The 20,569-nt window shown below is 37.8% G+C and overlaps 1 protein-coding gene and 1 pseudogene across 1 annotated transcript in view; one reads left to right on the top strand and one right to left on the bottom strand.

The window, feature by feature from the left end:
• Nucleotides 1-20,569, top strand: part of SLC2A13 (solute carrier family 2 member 13) — a 425,762-nt gene that overhangs the window by 143,602 nt on the left and 261,591 nt on the right. The gene's annotated exons all lie outside the window — the stretch shown is intronic.
• LOC118901950 lies at nt 164-5,075 on the bottom strand (annotated as a pseudogene).

Here is a 20,569-nt window from a genome sequence, read left to right as displayed (position 1 = left end):
GAGAGCTCAACAGTGAGATTGTTTTAAATAATGAGTTCCCATTATTGATTTGAAATTATTTGAATTGCTCTACAAACTTGGAATTATAAATTTGGTCACATCACTAATTTTTTTTTTTTTGGCAAATAAGACTTTTTATTTGTCACCATTAAAAGACTGGATTTTAAAGAGATTCTTGGACTGATGGCTCGTATCTTTCAGCTTGGTCAACTTTAACACCTATCTCATCCCCAGTAACTTTTCCAGAACCACTACCTTCACGGTGAAGCTCCATGAATTTTCCCAATTCAAATTGAGCTTCTTCAGCATTTTTACTTTGCTAATGACTACATCATGGGGGTGGGGGTGGGGATTAAGTAGATTAGCCTTTTCCATATCTTTTTCAGTGCTATCTGGAATCACTTTGTTGACTGCTTCTTTCAAGTCATTTGTCTGCACCTTCCAGCTCATGATTTCCATCTTCATCTGGATTTGGTGGACCTGTTGATGGTGACCATAAGAGGTCTTCTCAATCTGATTTTTGTGTTTTTTTAGTAAAACCAATGCAGAACAGAAAAAGCAAATAACCATCAGTAGTCTTGACATCAACATGAGCTTCATTCATATCTGCTATGTTTTTGATCATGGAGCACATCTTTTCATGAGTAAGATCCATGCTATGGAAATTAGTCAGGTAGTTTTTGAACATTCTCAGTAATTAGGTTGAATTTTCTAACTTTAAATTCTTCATTCTGCAGTTAGTAAATCTCACTTCAGAAACCCTTGAGGCCACCAGATCACTTTTGGTTCCTTGAGTTCTTGTGACTAGCGTTTTCCCAATATTTCTTATATCAAACACAGCTGGTGCTTTCATACCATAGCAGTTTTTCTTAGAAAATGGATCGACCTTTTTTCTTGGCTCCCTTTTTGCCACTTTTCATAAGATGCTTGTTTTTGCCAACCAGCAGGTGTTGCTCAGAGAGCCAAAAGAGCACATCATTTAAATTTATTCTTTAAGTTGAATCACTGAAACCCTTAACTGTCTTATTGAAAGAAATCTATCATCACCTTAATCACATCTGGAAGTTCCGTTTGCCATGTAATGTAACAAAAAAGATAATAGATGATAGGTATAAGATAAAGAAGGCTGTATGTATGAAGATTCCAGGGATTAAGGCATAGGAATCTTTTGTAGGGGGGCACATGCCTCTGGTACCACACCAGGTTACAGCTCTTTTTGGTTCACATGCTCAGCCTCTCCTATTGCTTTACAAATCACAATTGCTGGTCCAGAGACAGACTTTGATTCTGCAGCAGCCATACATTCAGCTGTATTGAGCCTTTTTTCCCCGCAAGCTCTCAAATCGTGATGTAGGGCACAGGTCACTAGCCTAGGTGCTTTCTTTCCTCAGTGTGCATATTTTTATTTCAGAGATCTTGTTTCACATCCCTGCCAATAAGCTTTTGTAAGGGGGCCTCCTGGTCTGCTGTGGAAACACGTTCCTAACTTCACCACTCTGGGAGCTGAGGAATTATAGATTCGGTGCATTTCTTAAAGTAAAATCCCAACACTTATTGAAGGTTTCTCTTTCGGGAAGATTCGCATTTTTATATCAAACGTTAAGGCATATCAGGGATTTGGGATGTTGTTTAGCCCCTTCAAAATTCACCTTAGTGGGAGTCTTAGAATTAGCTACCCCACTGTGCAGTGTGCCCAAGGCTTAGACTTAAGGATTCAATATCCTACAGGGCAACTTTTCCTACAGGGCAACTTTGACTTTTAAGTTTGGTTCTTACTGACAGCTCCCATTCATTATTTGGTTAACTGATGTTTTCATTTCTCTCTTCCTTGGTCCTAGAAGATATCCATTACTTTCTTCGGAAGCTAGCACTGCAATATCAATAACAAATATTGATATGAGAAATTGCAGAATGACTGGATTCTAACTTGTATTAAGTAGGTGGCCATCTTTGAAGAACAATTTCAGAATCTGTAATATGAGGCATAGAAACAGAAATATCTCTAACCCCAATATCCACCTTCCAGAAAGCCATTTCATCTGATGGTGTAACTAGTGATTTTCATTATGTTAGCCTGAAATTGTTCATTTAAAGCAGTCTTCTGAGATGTTTTATAGGTATAGTTAATTGTGTTTTCATCATCAGAAGAGTCTAAAACAGTGTCCTCTGGTAATTGTAATTCATTAGTAATGACTCATTTTATGTTGCCAATGGGTTACTACTCGTAAATAATAAGATAGCATTTTTTAAACATCTTTATTGGAGTATAATTGCTTTACAATGGTGTGTTAGTTTCTGGTTTATAACAAAGTGAATCAGTTATACATATACATATGTCCCCATATCTTCCCTCTTGCGTCTCCCTCCCTCCCACCCTCCCTATCCTACCCCTCTAGGTGGTCACAAAGCACCGAGCTTATCTCCCTGTGCTACGCGGCTGCTTCCTACTAGCTATCTATTTTACGTTTGGTAGTGTATATATGTCCATGCTACTCTCTCACTTCGTCCCAGCTTACCCTTCCCCCTCCCCGTATCCTCAAGTCCATTCTCTAGTAGGTCTGTGTCTTTATTTTTAATAAAACCTTACTGGAATTGCCTGTTAGACTGACAGTAAAAGATATTATTAAGAGCTGTCAGAATTTAGAGTTCTTTGAACTAGTATCAGAGATTCACTCATTAAAAAAGCAGTAGAATTACTGTTGACACTTGAACAACATGGGTTTGAACTGAGCAGGTGGATTTATATGAGGATATATTTCAATGGTGAATACTACAGTACTGCAGTACTGGTTTGTGGTTCGTTGAATCCACGGATATAGAGGAACCAAGGATACATTGAGCTGATTATAAGTTATACGCAGATTAACCCCAGTGTTGTTCAAGGATCAACTGTACTTGTTTCTTAAAATATAATGCGCCCTCTGGGCAATTTCCAGGTAAAATACTCTCATATATAAAGTGCTAAAAGAGCAAATAATTTGATTTGTAAGTCACAAACAAGTTAACTGCTTTAAATACTTCTTTTTTTTTTTTTTGGAGTAAGGGGAGGTATAAATAAATCAATAACAAAAAGAAGCTATAATACTTTTTGCTACAAGGAATTAAAAATTTCCAACTTTCTTTGCTTAGCAGTTACAAAAAGCCTCCAGAAAGTTTATGCTTGAAATTGCTAACTTATATTTACTTTTTTGATGGTGTCATACCATATTAAGAGCCATCATGATTTGTATGATTGGGTACCTCATAAAAATGTCAACTGTTTATTTGTGTTTGACAACTATTTTCAAGTATTCTAACTGAAAATAAATTTAATAAGGGAGACTTATTCCACAAACTTGTTGTTTATTTAGTATGAAATGAATGTTTGTGAGTGTTGGTTAGTAAAATGGAGTAAGGCAAATAAATGGCTATTATTCCATACATTGTTTCATTTTAGATTGTTTAGATGTTTAGATTGTTCAAAATAGTGCTTTTCTCTGAAAATATCTTACTTTGATGAAATAATATGAACTGAAGGTGGATGAGTGAATAAATGTGAGCAAGAGGCATACCAGATTTTATCCTGAGTTGCTATGTTTCTGGGAGCTTGGGGAGCACTCGCTGGCCTGTTGGAGAGGAGATCACCTTGGAAGAACGTACTGTGTAATATATCTGAGTGATCAAACGAATATTTTGTGTGAAAGGACAGTAATGTCCTTGCATGGGCATTATTGGAAGGTTACTAACATAATATTCCATCCACAACTTTATGTAATTCTTTCATAAGTGCTTATCAGGATCATGTTTCTTTTATTGCTAGTCTACTGAGTCACTTAGCCACAGGACTTAAATAAGAATCAGGGTCTCTCTAACTGATGTTTTATCACTTTTTTTGTTATTTATATTTGCTTTTATGTATTTCTGAAATTCTCTTTAAATTTTTGTGTGTATGTGTATAATAAGGTAGTTATGAAAAATTAAAATGTCACTGTGTAAAAAATGCTAACAGTCAGGGAAAAGGGGGGGCAGCATGGTCACTTATTACATCTATGATGCTCATTTGATGAAAATGTATACTTGTTTGGAAGAAGTGCAGCTTTTCTTATTACTGAAACAGGAAGTCTGATTTGCTCTACTGACTCTTATGTAGGAGACCTTGCTATGTAGTAGGATAACTGATCAACAGTCTGTTTTTTTTTTTTTTTAACAACTTTATTGGAGTATAATTGCTTTGCAATAGTGTGTTAGTTTCTGCTTTATAACAAAGTGAATCAGCTATACATATACATATATCCCCATATCCCCTCCCTCTTGCGTCTTCCTCCCACCCTCCTTATCCCACCCCTCTAGGTGGTCACAAAGCACCGAGCTGATCTCCCTGTGCTATGCAGCTGCTTCACACTCGCTATCTACTTTGCATTTGGTAGTGTATATAAGTCCATGCCACTCTCTCACTTCGTCCCAGCTTACCCTTCCCCTCCCCGTGTCCTCAAGTCCCTTCTCTACGTCTGCATCTTTATTCCTGTCCTGCCCCTAGGGTTCTTCAGAACCTTTTTGTTTGTTTGTTTGTTTTAGATTCCATATATGTGTGCTAGCATTCGGTATTTGTTTTTCTCTTTTTGACTTACTTCACTCTGTATGACAGTCTTTGGGTCCATCCACCTCACTACAAATAACTCAATTTCATTTCTTTTTATGGCTGAGTAATATTCCATTGTATATATGTGCCACATCGTCTTTATCCATTCATCTGTCAATGGACACTTAGGTTGCTTCCCTGTCCTGGCTATTGTAAATAGAGATGCAATGAACATTGTGGTACATGACTCTTTTTTATTTTATTTTATTTTATTTATTTTGTGTTCTCTTTCATTTATTCTGGTTCTAAGTGGTCATTTCTAAACGAAAATATTTAAGTATGTTAACGTCATCCTATAACATCATATTTCCAATGACTACCGTGTCTCCAAAGATGAAATATGAGGAACTCATAATTAGGCTCTCCGAAGTTTTACTCTCTGAATCTGTATTACCCTTCTGCTGAACTCCACACTGTTCATTATTCTCTGAGAATATTCTTTTTCTTGTATGGCCATCTCACATGCTCTTTCATTTCATGAAGTTTTTTCCTACAATTTTATGCCTAGTTTTTTCCGAGAAAATGCATTATTTCAGAGTGATATTTATAGACACAAAGACTTCTCTATAATTCCCTCAGAGTTTCAAGAACTCCTTCTTCTTTTTTTTTTTCACACACACACACACACACACTGTATTTTATTTTTACAAGAGATAAATAGACTGACACCAAGCATTGTACATGGATGACCACAACAAAAGCAACAATGATTGCAATTACCAAACATGAAACACACTCATACTATGTCATAATATTAACATTCAGTCCAGTAATCCCCCACTGAAAGAGCTCCTTTACTTTGCAGTGAAAATTGATTTGTATATTCTTTGCCTCTGAGTCCTTGTGGGATTTTTTTTTTTTTAATTCAAACAGAAAGTCACAAAAATTATACTCATCCTCATCAGTTCACTCAGTCCCATGTAATTAATTTTTTTTTATCTTCATCTTTTGTTAGCACTTTTATGAGTTCATCAGTTTTTCATTAGAGTTCTGAAAATGCTTATTCATTCAGTTCAGCAGTACAGTCAGTTACCAGAAACCTGTACTTGTCAGAGTCTTTTCCATGAATTTCTTGAAGATGAAACCCTTTTATAGGAACATATTTGCAAAAGCATCTGAGTACACCCAGAACTGTCTGTAAATGACAAAAGACTTAAAAATGACCACGGTTAAAGTTTTGATGAAAGTTCATAATAATGCAGTTGACAAGAAATTTAGTTATTTCTGAGATATACATTTTAAAGTAGTAACTAGGATTATGACTTATAACATTATACCAGAACATATAAGATTTTTAGAAATTTCATGTAATGTCTGAAACATTTATATTAACATATTTCCATACAAATAACCCAATGAAAGTTTAGTATTAGTTGTTTTGTTTGTTTGTTTTTACTGCAGGTTCTTATTAGTCATCAATTTTATACACATCAGTGTATACATGTCAATCCCAATCGCCCAATTCAGCACACCACCATCCCCACCCCACCGCAGTTTTCCCCCCTTGGTGTCCATATGTCTGTTCTCTACATCTGTGTCTCAACTTCTGCCCTGCAAACCAGCTCATCTGTACCATTTTTCTAGGTTCCACATACATGCGTTAATATACGATATTTGTTTTTCTCTTTCTGACTTACTTCACTCTGTATGACAGTCTCTAGATCCATCCACGTCTCAACAAATGACTCAATTTAGTTCCTTTTTATGGCTGAGTAATATTCCATTGTATATATGTACCACAATTTCTTTATCCATTTGTCTGTCAGTGGGCATTTAGGTTGCTTCCATGACCTGGCTATTGTAAATAGTGCTGCAATGAACATTTGGGTGCATGTGTCTTTTTGGATTACGGTTTTCTCTGGGTATATGCCCAGTAGGGGATTGCTGGGTCATATGCTAATTCTATTTTTAGTTTTTTAAGGAACCTCCATATTGTTCTCCATAGTGGCTGTATCAATTTACATTCCCACCAACAGTGCAAGAGGGTTCCCTTTTCTCCACACCCTCTCCAGCATTTGTTGTTTGTAGATTTTCTGATGATGCCCATTCTAACTGGTGTGAGGTGATACCTCATTGTAGTTTTGATTTGCATTTCTCTAATAATTAGTGATGTTGAGCATCTTTTCATGTGCTTCGTGGCCGTCTGTATGTCTTCTTTGGAGAAATGTCTATTTAGGTCTTCTGCCCATTTTTGGATTGGGGTGTTTGTTTCTTTAATATTGAGCTGAATGAGCTGTTTATATATTTTGGAGATTAATCCTTTGTCCGTTGATTCGTTTGCAAATATTTTCTCCCATTCTGAGGGTTGTCTTTTTGTCTTGTTTATGGTTTCCTTTGCTGTGCAAAAGCTTTGAAGTTTCATTAGGTCCCATTTGTTTATTTTGGTTTTTATTTCCATTACTCTAGGAGGTGGATCAAAAAAGAGCTTGCTGTGATTTATGTCAAGGAGTGTTCTTCCTATGTTTTCCTCTAAGAGTTTTATAGTGTCCAATCTTACATTTAGGTCTCTAATCCATTTTGAGTTTATTTTTGTGTATGGTGTTAGGGAGTATTCTAATTTCATTCTTTTACATGTAGCTGTCCAGTTTTCCCAGCACCATTTATTGAAGAGATTGTCTTTTCTCCATTGTATATCTTTGCCTCCTTTGTCATAGATTAGTTGAACATAGGTGCGTGGGTTTATCTCTGGGCTTTCTTTCTTGTTCCATTGATCTATGTTTCTGTTTTTGTGCTACTACCATATTGTCTTGATTACTGTAGCTTTGTAGTATAGTCTGAAGTCAGGGAGTCTGATTCCTCCAGCTCCGTTTTTTCCCCTCAAGACTGCTTTGGCTATTCGGGGTCTTTTGTGTCTCCATACAAATTTTAAGATGATTTATTCTAGCTCTGTAAAAAATGCCATTGGTAATTTGATAGGGATTTCATTAAATCTGTAGATTGCTTTGGGTAGTAGAGTCATTTTCACAATGTTGATTCTTCCAATCCAAGAACATGGTATATCTCTCCATCTGTTGGTATCATCTTTAATTTCTTTCATCAATGTCTTATAGTTTTCTGCATACAGGTCTTTTGTCTCCCTAGGTAGGTTTATTCCTAGGTATTTATTCTTTTTGTTGCAATGGTAAATGGAAGTGTTTCCATAATTTCTCTTTCAGATTTTTCATCATTAGTGTATAGGAATGCAAGAGATTTCTGTGCATTAATTTTGTATCCTGCAACTTTACCATATTCATTAATTAGCTCTAGCAGTTTTCTGGTGGCAGTTTTAGGATTCTCTATGTATAGTGTCATGTCATCTGCAAACAGTGACAGTTTTACTTCTTCTTTTCCAATTTGTATTCCTTTTATTTATTTATTTATTCTCTAATTGCTGTGGCTAGGACTTCCAGAACTATGTTGAATAATAGTGGTGAGAGTGGACATCCTTGTCTCGTTCCTGATCTTAGAGGAAATGCTTTCAGTTTTTCACCGTTGAGAATGATGTTTACTGTGGGTTTGTCATATATGGCCTTTATTATGTTGAGGTAGGTTCCCTCTATGCCCACTTTCTGGAGAGTTTTTATCATAAATGGGTGTTGAATTTTGTCAAAACCTTTTTCTGCATCTATTGAGATGATCATATGGTTTTTATTCTTCAATTTGTTAATATGGTGTATCACTTTGATTGATTTGTGTATATTGAAGAATCCTTGCATCCCTGGGATAAAACCCACTTGATCGTGGTGTATGATCCTTTTAATGTGTTGTTGGATTCTGTTTGCCGGTATTTTGTTGAGGATTTTTGCATCTATATTCATCAGTGATATTGGTCTGTAATTTTCTTTTTTTGTAGTGTCTTTGTCTGGTTTTGGTATCAGGGTGATGGTGGCCTCATAGAATGAGTTTGGGAGTGTTCCTTCCTCTGCAATTTTTTGGAAGAGTTTGAGAAGGATAGGTGTTAGCTATTCTCTAAATGTTTGATAGAATTCACCTGTGAAGCCATCTGGTCCTGGACTTTTGTTTGCTGGAAGATTTTTAATCACAGTTTCAATTTCATTACTTGTGATTGGTCTGTTCATATTTTCTGTTTCTTCCTGGTTCAGTCTTGGAAGGTTATACCTTTCTAAGAATTTGTCCATTTCTTCCAGGTTTTCCATTTTATTGGCATAAAGTTGCTTGTAGTAGTCTCTTAGGATGCTTTGTATTTTTGCGGTGTCTGTTGTAACTTCTCCTTTTTCATTTCTGATTTTATTGATTTGAGTCCTCTCCCTCTTTTTCTTGATGAGTCTGGCTAATGGCTTATCAATTTCTTTTATCTTCTCAAAGAAACAGCTTTTAGTTTTATTGACCTTTGCTATTGTTTTCTTTGTTTCTATTTCATTTATTTCTGCTCTGATCTTTATGATTTCTTTCCTTCTGCTAACTATGGGTTTTGTTTGTTCTTCTTTCTCTAGTTTCTTTAGGTGTAAGGTTAGATTGTTTACTTGAGATTTTTCTTGTTTCTTTAGGTAGGCTTGTATAGCTATAAATTTCCCTCCTAGAACTGCTTTTGCTGCATCCCATAGGTTTTGGGTCGTCGTATTTTCATTGTCATTTGTCTCTAGGTATTTTTTGATTTCCTCTTTGATTTCTTCAGTGATCTCTTGGTTATTTAGTAATATATTTTTTTAGCCTCCATGTGTTTGTGTTTTTTACGTTTTTTTCCCTGTAATTCATTTCTAATCTCATAGCGTTGTGGTCAGAAAAGATGCTTGATATAATTTTAATTTTCTTAAATTTACTGAGGTTTGATTTGTGGCCCAAGATGTGATCTATCCTGGAGAATGTTCCATGCGCACTTGAGAAGAACATGTAATCTGCTGTTTTTGGATGGAATGTCCTATAAATATCAATTAAATCTATCTGCTCTATTGTGTCATTTAAAACTTCTGTTTCCTTATTTATTTTCATTTTGGATGATTTGTCCATTGGTGTAAGTGAGGTGTTAATGTCCCTCACTATTATTGTGTTACTGTCGATTTCCTCTTTTATAGCTGTTAGCAGTTGCCTTATGTATTGAGGTGCTCCTATGTTGGGTGCATATATATTTATAATTGTTATATCTTCTTCTTGGATTGATCCCTTGATCATTATGTAGTGTCCTTCCTTGTCTCTTTTCACATTCTTTATTTTAAAGTCTATTTTATCTGATATGAGTATAGCTACTCCAGCTTTCTTTTGATTTCCATTTGCATGGAATATCTTTTTCCATCCCCTCACTTTCAGTCTGTATGTGTCCCTAGGTCTAAAGTGGGTCTCTTGTAGACAGCATATATATGGGTCTTGTTTTTGTATCCATTCAGCAAGCCTGTGTCTTTTGGTTGGAGCATTTAATCCATTCACATTTAGGGTAATTATCGATATGTATGTTCCTATGACCATTTTCTTAATTGTTTTGGGTTTGTTTTTGTAGGTCCTTTTCTTCTCTTGTGTTTCCCACTTATAGAAGTTCTTTTAGCATTTGTTGTGAGCTGGTTTGGTGGTGCTGAATTCTCTTAGCTTTTGCTTGTCTGTAAAGCTTTTGATTTCTCCATGAAATCTAAATGAGATCCTTGCCAGGTAGAGTAATCTTGGTTGTAGGTTCTTCCGTTTCATCACTTTAAGTATATCATGCCACTCCCTTCTGGCTTGTAGAGTTTCCACTGAGAATTCAGCTGTTAACCTTATGGGAGTTCCCTTGTATGTTATTTGTCATTTTTCCCTTGCTGCTTTCAATACTTTTTCTTTGTCTTTAGTTTTTGCCACTTTGATTACTATGTGTCTCGGCGTGCTTCTCCTTGGGTTTATCCTGTATGGGACTCTCTGCGCTTCCTGGACTTGGGTGGCTATTTCCTTTCCCATGTTAGGGAAGTTTTCGACTATAATCTCTTCCAATATTTTCTCTGGTCCTTTCTGTCTCTCTTCTCCTTCTGGGACCCCTATAATGCGAATGTTGTTGCGTTTAATGTTGTCCCAGAGGTCTCTTAGGCTGTCTTCATTTCTTTTCATTCTTTTTTCTTTAGTCTGTTCGCAGCAGTGAATTTCACCATTCTGTCTTCCAGGTCACTTATCCGTTCTTCTGCCTCAGTTATTCTGCTATTGATTCCTTCTAGTGTAGTTTTCATTTCAGTTATTGTATTGGTCATCTCTGTTTGTTTGTTCTTTAATTCTTCTAGGTCTTTGTTAATTATTTCTTGCATCTTCTCAACCTTTGCCTCCATTCTTATTCCGAGGTCCTGGATCATCTTCACTATCATTATTCTGAATTCTTTTTCTGGAAGGTTGCCTATCTCCACTTAATTTAGTTGTTTTTCTGGGGTTATTTCTTGTTCCTTCATCTGATATATAGCCCTCTGCCTTTTCATCTTGTCTATCTTTCTGTAAATGTGGTTTTTGTTCCACAAGCTGCAGGATTGTAGTTTTTCTTGCTTCTGCTGTCTGCCCTCTGGTGGTTGAGGCTATCTAAGAGGCTTGATGGGAGGCTCTGGAGGTGGGTAGGACAGACTGTTGCTGTGGTGGTCAGAGCTCCGTAAAACTTTAATCCACTTGACTGTTGATGGGTGGGGCTGTGTTCCCTCCCTGTTGGTTGTTTTGCCGGAGGCAACCCAACACTGGAGCCTACACGGGCTCTTTGGTGGGGCTAATGGCAGACTCTGGGAGGGCTCACGCCAAGGAGTACTTCCCAGAACCTTCGCTGCCAGTGTCCTTGTCCCCACGGTGAAACAGAGCCAGCCCCCGCCTCTGCAGGAGACCCCCCGACACCAGCAGGTATGTCTGGTTCAGTCTCCCCCAGGGTCACTGCTCCTTCCCCTGGGTCCTGATGTGCACACTGTTTTGTGTGCACCCTCCAAGAGTGGGGTCTCTGCTTCCCCCAGTCCTGTCGAAGTCCTGCAATCAATTCCCACTAGGCTTCAAAGTCTGATTCTCTAGGAATTCCTCCTCCCATTGCCGGACCCCCAGGTTGGGAAGCCTGATGTGGGGCTCAGAACCTTCACTGCAGTGGGTGGACTTCTGTGGTATAAGTGCTCGCCAGTCTGTGAGTCACCCACCCAGCAGTTATGGGGTTTGATTTCACTCTGATGGCGTCCCTCCTACCGTCTCACTGTGGCTTCTCCTCTGTCCTTGGACGTGGGGTATCCTCCTTGGTGAAGTCCAGTGTCTTCCTGTCGATGATTGTCCAGCAGCCAGTTGTGATTCTGGTGCTCTCGCAAGAGGGAGTGAGAGCACATCCTTCTACTCCGCCATCTTGGTTAATCCTCCTACATGACTCTTTTTGAATTACGTTTTTCTCAGGGTATATGCCCAGTAGTGGGATTGCTGGGTCATATGGTAGTTCTATTTTTAGTTTTTTAAGGAACCTAAGTACTGTTCTCCACAGTGGTTGTATCAATTGACATTCCCACCAACAGTGCAAGAGAGTTCCCTTTTCTCCACACCCTCTCCAGCATTTAATGTTTTTAGATTTTTTGATGATGGCCATTCTTACCAGTGTCAGGTGATTCCTCATTGTAGTTTTGATTTGCATTTCTCTAATGATTAGTGATGTTGAGCATCCTTTCATGTGTTTTTTGGCAATCTGCATATCTTCTTTGGAGAAATGTCTATTTGAGTCTTCTGCCCATTTTTGGATTGGGTTGTTTGTTTTTTTTATATTTAGCTGCACGAGCTGCTTGTAAATTTTAGAGATTAATCCTTTGTCAGTTGCTTCATTTGCAAATATTTTCTCCCATTCTGAGGGTTGTCTTTTCGTCTTGTTTATGTTTTCCTTTGCTGTGCAAAATCTTTTAAGTTTCATTAGGTCCCATTTGTTTATTTTTGTTTTTATTTCCATTTCTCTAGGAGGTGGGTCAAAAAAGATCTAGTGATTTATGTCATAGAGTGTTCTGCCTATGTTTTCCTCTAAGAGTTTGATAGTGTCTGGCCTTACATTTAGGTCTTTAATCCATTTTGACTTTATTTTTGTGTACGGTGTTAGGGAGTGTTCTAATTTCATTCTTTTACATGTAGCTGTCCAGTTTTCCCAGCACCACTTATTGAAGAGGCTGTCTTTTCTCCACTGTATACTTTTGCCTCCTTTATCAAAAATAAGGTTAACCAAATGTGCGCGGATTTATCTCTGGACTTTCTATCCTGTTGCATTGATCTATATTTCTGTTTTTGTGGCAGTACCATACTGTCTTGATTACTGTAGCTTTGTAGTATAGTCTGAAGTCCAGGAGTCTGATTCCTCCAGCTCTGTTTTTCTTTCTCAAGATTGCTTTGGCTCTTCAGTGTCTTTTGTGTTTCCATACAAACTGTGAAATTTTTTGTTCTAGTTCTGTGAAAAATGCCATTGGTAGTTTGATAGGGATTGCACTGAATCTGTAGATTGCTTTGGGTAGTATAGTCATTTTCACAATGTTGATTCTTCCAATCCAAGAACATGGTATATCTCTCCATCTGTTGGTATCATCTTTAATTTCTTTCATCAGTGTCTTATTGTTTTCTACATACAGGTCTTTTGTCTCCTTAGGTAGGTTTATTCCTAGGTATCTTATTATTTTTGTTGGAATGGTATATGGTAGTGTTTCCTTAATTTCTCTTTCAGATTTTTCATCATTAGTGTACAGGAATGCAAGAGATTTCTGTGCATTAATTTTGTATCCTGCAACTTTACCAGATTCATTGATTAGCTCTAGTAGTTTTCTGGTAGCATCTTTAGGATTCTCTATGTATAGTATCATGTCATCTGCAAACAGTGACAATTTTACTTCTTATCTGATTTGGATTCCTTTTATTTCTTTTTCTTCTCTGTTTACTGTGGCTAAAACTTCCAAAACTATGTTGAATAATAGTGGTGAGAGTGGACAACCTTGTCTTGTTCCTGGTCTTAGAGGAAATGGTTTCAGTTCTTCACCATTGAGAATGATGTTGGCTATGGGTTTGTCATATATGGCCTTTATTATGTTGAGGTGAGTTCCCTCTATGCCTACTTTCTGGAGGGTTTTTATCATAAATGCATGTTGAATTTTCTCGAAAGCTCTCTCGGCATCTATTGAGATGATCATATGGTTTTTCTCCTTCAGTTTGTTAATATGGTGTATCACATTGATTGATTTGCATATATTGGAGAATCCTTGAATTCCTGGGATAAACCCCACTTGATCATGGTGTATGATCCTTTTAATGTGATTTTAGATTCTGTTTGCTAGTAAGTTGTTGAGGATTTTTGCATTTATGTTCATCAGTGATATTGGCCTGTAGTTTTCTTTCTTTGTGACATCTTTGTCTGGTTTGGTATCAGGGTGATGGTGGCCTCATAGAATGAATTTGGGAGTGTTACTCCCTCTGCTGTAGTTTGGAAGAGTTTGAGAAGGATAGGTGTTAGCTCTTCTTTAAGTGTTTGAGAGAATTCGCCTGTGAAGCCATCTGGTCCTGGGCTTTGGATTGATGGAAGATTTTTAATCACTGTCTCAATTTCAGTGCTTGTGATTGGTCTGTTTATATTTTCTATTTCTTCCTGGTTCAGTCTCGGAAGGTTGTGTTTTTTTAACAATTTGTCCATTTGTTCCAGCTTGTCCATTTTATTGGCATATAGTTGCGTGTAGTAATCCCTCATGATCCATTGTATTTCTGCAGTGTCAGTTGTTACTTCTCCTTTTTCATTTCTAATTCTTTTGATTTCAGTCTTCTCCCTCTTTTTCTTGATGCATCTGGCTAATGGTTTATCAATTTTGTTTATCTTCTCAAAGAACCAGCTTTTAGTTTTATTGATCTTTGCTATTGTTTCCTTCATTTCTTTTTCATTTATTTCTGATTTGATTTTTATGATTTCTTTCCTTCTACTAACTTTGGAGTTTTTTTGTTCTTTCTCTAATTGCTTTAGGTATAAAGTTAGGTTGTTTATTTGAGGTGTTTCTTGTTTCTTGAGGTAGGATTGTATTGCTATAAACTTCCCTCTTAGAACTGCTTTTGCTGCATCCCATAGGTTTTGGGTCATGGTATTTTCACTGTCATTTGTTTCTAGGTTTTTTTAAAATTTCCTCTTTGATTCCTTCAGTGATCTCTTGGTTATTAAGTAGTGTATTGTTTAACCTCCATGTGTTTATATTTTTTACAGATTTTTTCCTGTAATTGATATCTAGTCTCATAGTGTTGTGGTCAGAAAAGATACTTTATATGATTTCAGTTTTCTTAAATTTACCAAGGCTTGATTTGTGACCCACGATATGACCTATTCTGGAGAATATTCCATAAGCACTGGAGAAGAAAGTGTATTCTGTTGCTTTTGGATGGAATGTCCTAAAAATATCAGTTAAGTCCATCTTGCTTAATCTATCATTTAAAACTTGTGTTTCCTTATTTATTTTCATTTTGGATGATCTGTCCCTTGGTGAAAGTGGGGTGTTAAAGTCCCCTACTATGATTGTGTTACTGTCGATTTCCCCGTGTATGACTCTTAGCATTTGCGTTATGTATTGAGGTGCTCCTATGTTGGGTGCATAAATATTTACAATCGTTATATCTTCTTCTTGGATTGGTCCCTTGATCATTATGTAGTGTCCTTCTTTGTCTCTTGTAATAGTCTTTATTTTAAAGTCTATTTTGTCTGATATGAGAATTGCTACTCCAGCTTTCTTTTGATTTCCATTTGCATGGAATATCTTTTTCCATCCTGTCACTTTCAGTCTGTATTTGTCCCTAGGTCTGAAGTGGGTCTCTTGTAGACAGCATATATACGAGTATTGGTTTTGTATCCGTTCAACCAGTCTATGTCTTTTGGTTGGAGCATATAATCCATTTACATTTAAGGTAGTTATTGATATGTATGTTCCTATTACCATTTTCTTAATTGTTTTGGGTTTTTGTTGTAGGTCTTTTCCTTCTCTTGTGTTTCCTGACTAGAGAAGTTCCTTTAGCTTTTGTTGTAAAGCTGGTTTGGTGGTTTTGAATTTTCTTAGGTTTTGCTTGTCTGTAAAGGTTTAATTTCTCCTTCGAATCTGAATGAGATCCTTTCTCTGTAGAGTAATCTTGGTCGTAGGTCTTTACCTTTCATCACTTAAAATATGTCTTGCCACTCCCTTCTGGCTTGCAGAGTTTCTGCTGAAAGATCACCTGTTAACCTTATGGGGATTCCTTTGTATGTTATGTTTTTTTTTTCCCTTGCTGCTTTTACTATTTTTTCTTTGTATTTAATTTTTGGTTGTTTGATTAATATGTGTCTTGGCATGTTTCTCCTTGGTTTTATCCTGTATGGGACTCTCTGCGCTTCCTGGAGTTGACTGAATATTTCCCATATTAGGGGAGTTTTCAACTCTAATCTCTTCACATATTTTGTCAGTCCCTTTCTTTTTCTTTTCTTCTTCTGGGACCCCTATAATTCGAATGTTGGTGCGTTTTATATTGGCCAAGAGTTCCCTGAGACTGTCCTCAATTCTTTTCATTCTTTTTTCTTTATTCTGCTCTGCAGTAGTTATTTCCACTCTTTTATCTTCCAGGTCACTTATCCGTTCTTCTGCCTCAGTTAATCTTCTATTGATTCCTTCTAGAGAATTTTTAATTTCATTTATTGTGTTGTTCGTCATTGTTTGTTTGCTCTTTAGTTCTTCTAGGTCCTTGTTAAACATTTCTTGTATTTTCTCCATTCTATTTCCAAGATTTTGGATCATCTTTACTATCATTACTCTGAATTCTTTTTCAGGTAGACTGCCTATTTCCTGTTCATTTATTTGGTCTGGTAGCTTTTTACCTTGCTCCTTCATCTGGTGTGTGTTTCTCTGTCTTCTCATTTTGCTTAACTTACTGTGTTTGGGATCTCCTTTTCTCAGGCTGCAGGTTCGTAGTTCTCATTGTTTTTGGTATGGCCCCCAGTGGCTGAGGTTGGTTCAGTGGGTTGTGTATGCTTCCTGGTGGAGGGAACTAGTGCCTGTGTTCTGGTGGATGAGGCTGGATCTTGTCTTTCTGGTGGGCAGGACCACGTCTGGTGTTGTGTTTTGGGATGTCTATGACCTTATTATGATTTTAGGCACCCTCTGTGCCAATGGGTGAGTTTGTATTCCTGTCTTGCTAGTTGTTTGGCATAGGATGTCCAGCGCTGTAGCTTGCTGGTCATTGAGTGGAGCTGGGTCTTAGCGTTGAGATGGAGATCTGTGGGAGAGCTTTCACCATTTGATATTACGTGGAGCCAGGAGGTCTCTGATGGACCAATGGTCTGAACTCAGTTCTCCCACCTCAGAGGCACAGGCCTGATACCTGGCTGGAGCACAAGACCCTGTCTGCCACACGGCTCAGAAGAAAAGGGAGAAAAAAAAGAAAGGAAAAAAATAAATAAATAAAAAGAAATAAAGTTATTAAAATAAAAAATAATTTAAAATATTATTAAAAATTTAAAAAATTTGGAGGTAAAGAAAAAAGAAAGGAAGAAAGAAGAGAGCAACGAAACCAAAAAACAAATCCAGCAATGGTAAGAAGCGCTACGAACTATACTAAAAACAAAAAACAAAAAAAAAACGGACAGACAGAATTCTGGGACAAATGGTAAAAGCAAAGCTATACAGACAAAATCACACAAAGAAGCATACACATACACACTCACAAAAAGAGAAAAAGGAAAAAAATATATATATATCCATATATAAAGAAAAAAAGGAAGAGAGCAACCATCAATAAACAAATCCACCAATGATAATAAACTCTAAATACTAAACTAAGATAAACATAAAAGCAGAAACCAGTCAGTCGCATACAGCAAACCCCAAGTCTACAGTTGCTCCTGAAGTCCACCGCCTGAATTTTGGGATGATTTCTTGTCTATTCAGGTATTCCACAGGTGCAGGGTACATCAAGTTGGCTGTGGAAATTTAATTTGCTGCTCCTGAGGCTGCTGGGAGAAAGTTCCCTTTCTCTTCTTTGTTCTCACAGCTCCTGAGGTTCAGCTTTGGATTGGCCCTGCCTCTGCGTGTAGGTCTCCTGAGGTCGTCTGTTCCCGTCCAGACAGGATGGGGTTAAAGCAGCAGCTGATTAGGGGGCTCTGGCTCACTCAGGCCGGGGGGAGGGAGGGTTACAGAATACGGAGCGAACCTGTGGTGGCAGAGGCCAGAGTGATGTTGTAACAGCCCAAGGCATGCCGTGTGTTCTCCCAGGGAAGTTGTCCCTGGATCACGGGACCCTGGCAGTGGTGGGCTGCACAGGCTCCTGGGAGGGGAGGTATGGATAGTGACCTGTGCTTGCACACAGGCTTCTTGGTGGCTGCAGCAGCAGCCTTAGCATTTCATGCCCGTCTCTGGTGTCCGCGCTGATAGCCGCGGCTCGCACCCCTCTCTGGAGCTCATTTAGGCGGTGCTCTGAATCCCCTCTCCTCGCACAGCCCGAAACAGTGGTCTCTTGCCTGTTAGGCAGGTCCAGACTTTTTCTCAGACTCCCTCCCTGCTAGCTGTGGTGCACTAGCCCCTTCAGGCTGTGTTCATGCAGCCGACCCCAGTCCTCTCCCTAGGATCTGACCTCCGAAGCCTAAGCCTCACTTCCCAGCCCACACCCGTCCCAGTGGGTGAGCAGACAAGCCTCTCAGGCTTGTGGGTGCTGGTCAGCAGTGATACTCTATGCAGGTATCTCTCTGCTTTGCCCTCTGCACCCCTGTTGCTGCACTCTCCTCTGTGGCTCTGAAGCTTCCCACTTGCACCCCCCGTCTCCGCCAGTGAAGGGTCTTCCTAGTATGTGGAAACATTTCCTCCTTCACAGCTCCCTCCCTGAGGTGCAGGTCCCGTTACTGTTCTTTTGTCTCTGTTTTTTCTTTTTTTTTCTGCCCTGCCCAGGTATGTGGGGAGTTTCTTGCCTTTTGGGAAGTCTGAGGTCTTCTGCCAGTGTTCAATAGGTGTTCCGTAGGAGTTGTTCCACATGTAGTTGTATTTCTGATGTATTTGTGGGGAGGAAGGTGATCTCCACCTCTTACTCCTCCACCATCTTGAAGGTCTCATCAACAGAGTCTTTAAAAGATTTTAACTTGAATTCTCTCTTTCATGTTATGCTTAAAGATCATTTAAATATAACATATTGAGTAAAATTCTGAAGGATATACAATTCATTCATTCTTGTTTAAAATTTTTTTATCAAGATGAAATTCATATACCATAAAATTCACCTTCATTTATTATTTAGATAGTATAACTATCAAAAAGTTGTATTTGGTCCACATAATTTTGGCAAATCAGAAATTTACTTTTTCCCAAATAACAGAATATTACATGCCACTGGCTTGCAAGGAGAGTGAAAACCAGCATTATGAAACCCCTTTATATGGCATTTTTGTAACTCTAGTCTATGCCATTACTCATATTAATACCTTTTAAAATCTCTTCTGTATGTTTACCTTCCTTTGTAGACTTTGAACTTTTCAAGTGAAGGGATTGTGTCATATTATTCTTAGAGTCTTAAGGAGCTATAAGAGTGCCTGATTTATGGTTTATGGTTTATGACTCAACAGTTTTGTTGCATGAAAGAATAAATATTTCTTTTTTTGAGACTTTCAGAGGAAATTCCATTATCTCATTCATTAATTTTATTAATAGTGCATACTGTTTAGAAAGTTAGTTTATTTTTGTGGCTCTATATGCCCATTTCTTCTCCTGCTTTCACTTGTGATAGGCGATATCACGTTATTCTTTGTGTTCAGAATCAAGGCAGTAGAGTAATATGGGCTTGAAAAATGGGTATGAAGTAGTACCCGCTTCATAGAATGGTTGTGAGGATTGAGCGATATAATGCACACAAAACACTTAGCAGGCTAATAATAAGCACATAATAAGTGCTCAATAAAACAAATTTTATTGTAGTTGATATTTGATAGTTGGTTTTCCCTTCATCCTAATTAAGGACATTTTCTTTGACCTAATCAAAGTCTAATTTTCCAGTAGTTCAATTGTTGTGATTAATTTCAGTTAGCAGGAGGAATGTTTATAGACTAGTGAAAATGTGTATAGTAGATAAATAAGATCTACTAGGTTAAATTCTGCCTTGCATTATGAATTATGGAAATTCCTTTTTTTTTAATTAATTTATTTTTTTAATATTTATTTTTGGCTGTGTTGGGTCTTCGTTTCTGTGCGAGGGCTTTCTCTTGTTGCGGCAAGTGGGGGCCACTCTTCGTTGCGGTGCGCGGGCCTCTCACTATCAGGCCTCTCTTGTTGCGGAGCACAGGCTCCAGACGCGCAGGCTCAGTAATTGTGGCGCACGGGCCCAGTTGCTCCGCGGCATGTGGGATCTTCCCAGACCAGGGCTCGAACCCGTGTCCCCTGCATTGGCAGGCAGACTCTCAACCACTGCGCCACCAGGGAAGCCTGGAAATTCCTTTTGTTGCTTTGAACTTTTATTATGTTTACCTAGTTATTTGGCGTAGTGAAATAAATTGTCAACAAAAATGCTATTTCTAAAATCTAAGACGACTGATACCTTTAAAATGTTATATTTGTTGAAGAAGTGGTCAGAATTATTTTTATTTTAGACTAAATTCATTTTGTGATTATGTGCAGAATTTCAGCAAATCTAATTTTATTTATAGACTTTTACAGCCCAGTGGTGCTAAATAAAGAGCAATTTGCGAGATTGTAGTTTCGATGCCCTGAATGTCATTAAGTCCCAAGAATAAATAGTGCTGACTTAGAAGTCAGAAGACCTGCATTCTTGTTCTGATTCCCTTGGTTATTAGTTTGTGACCTTGGGCAAGTCATTTAATGTCACTCAGTTTCACTATCCTCATCTTTTCCCGCCTTCTCTACCTCACAGAGTCATTATGAGGGTGAAGTGAGAAAATGTTAGGGGATGGTAAAAACTATAAAAATATAAGACATTATTTTTTGTGTAAGGCAGTGTTCTGTGATGTTAATTTTTTAGATGAGATTAGAGCTCAGGCTGAAACAGTGAAAATGTGTTTACTATGTGAGTTTTTACTCCAAATAAATTTTAGAAATATTCCGGAACTGT

The sequence above is a fragment of the Balaenoptera musculus genome, chromosome 10 (assembly GCF_009873245.2).
Source record: "Balaenoptera musculus isolate JJ_BM4_2016_0621 chromosome 10, mBalMus1.pri.v3, whole genome shotgun sequence".
NCBI lineage: Eukaryota > Metazoa > Chordata > Mammalia > Artiodactyla > Balaenopteridae > Balaenoptera > Balaenoptera musculus.
The sequence above is the reverse complement of the archived record's forward strand: the minus strand, read 5'-3'. Positions and strand labels throughout refer to the sequence as shown.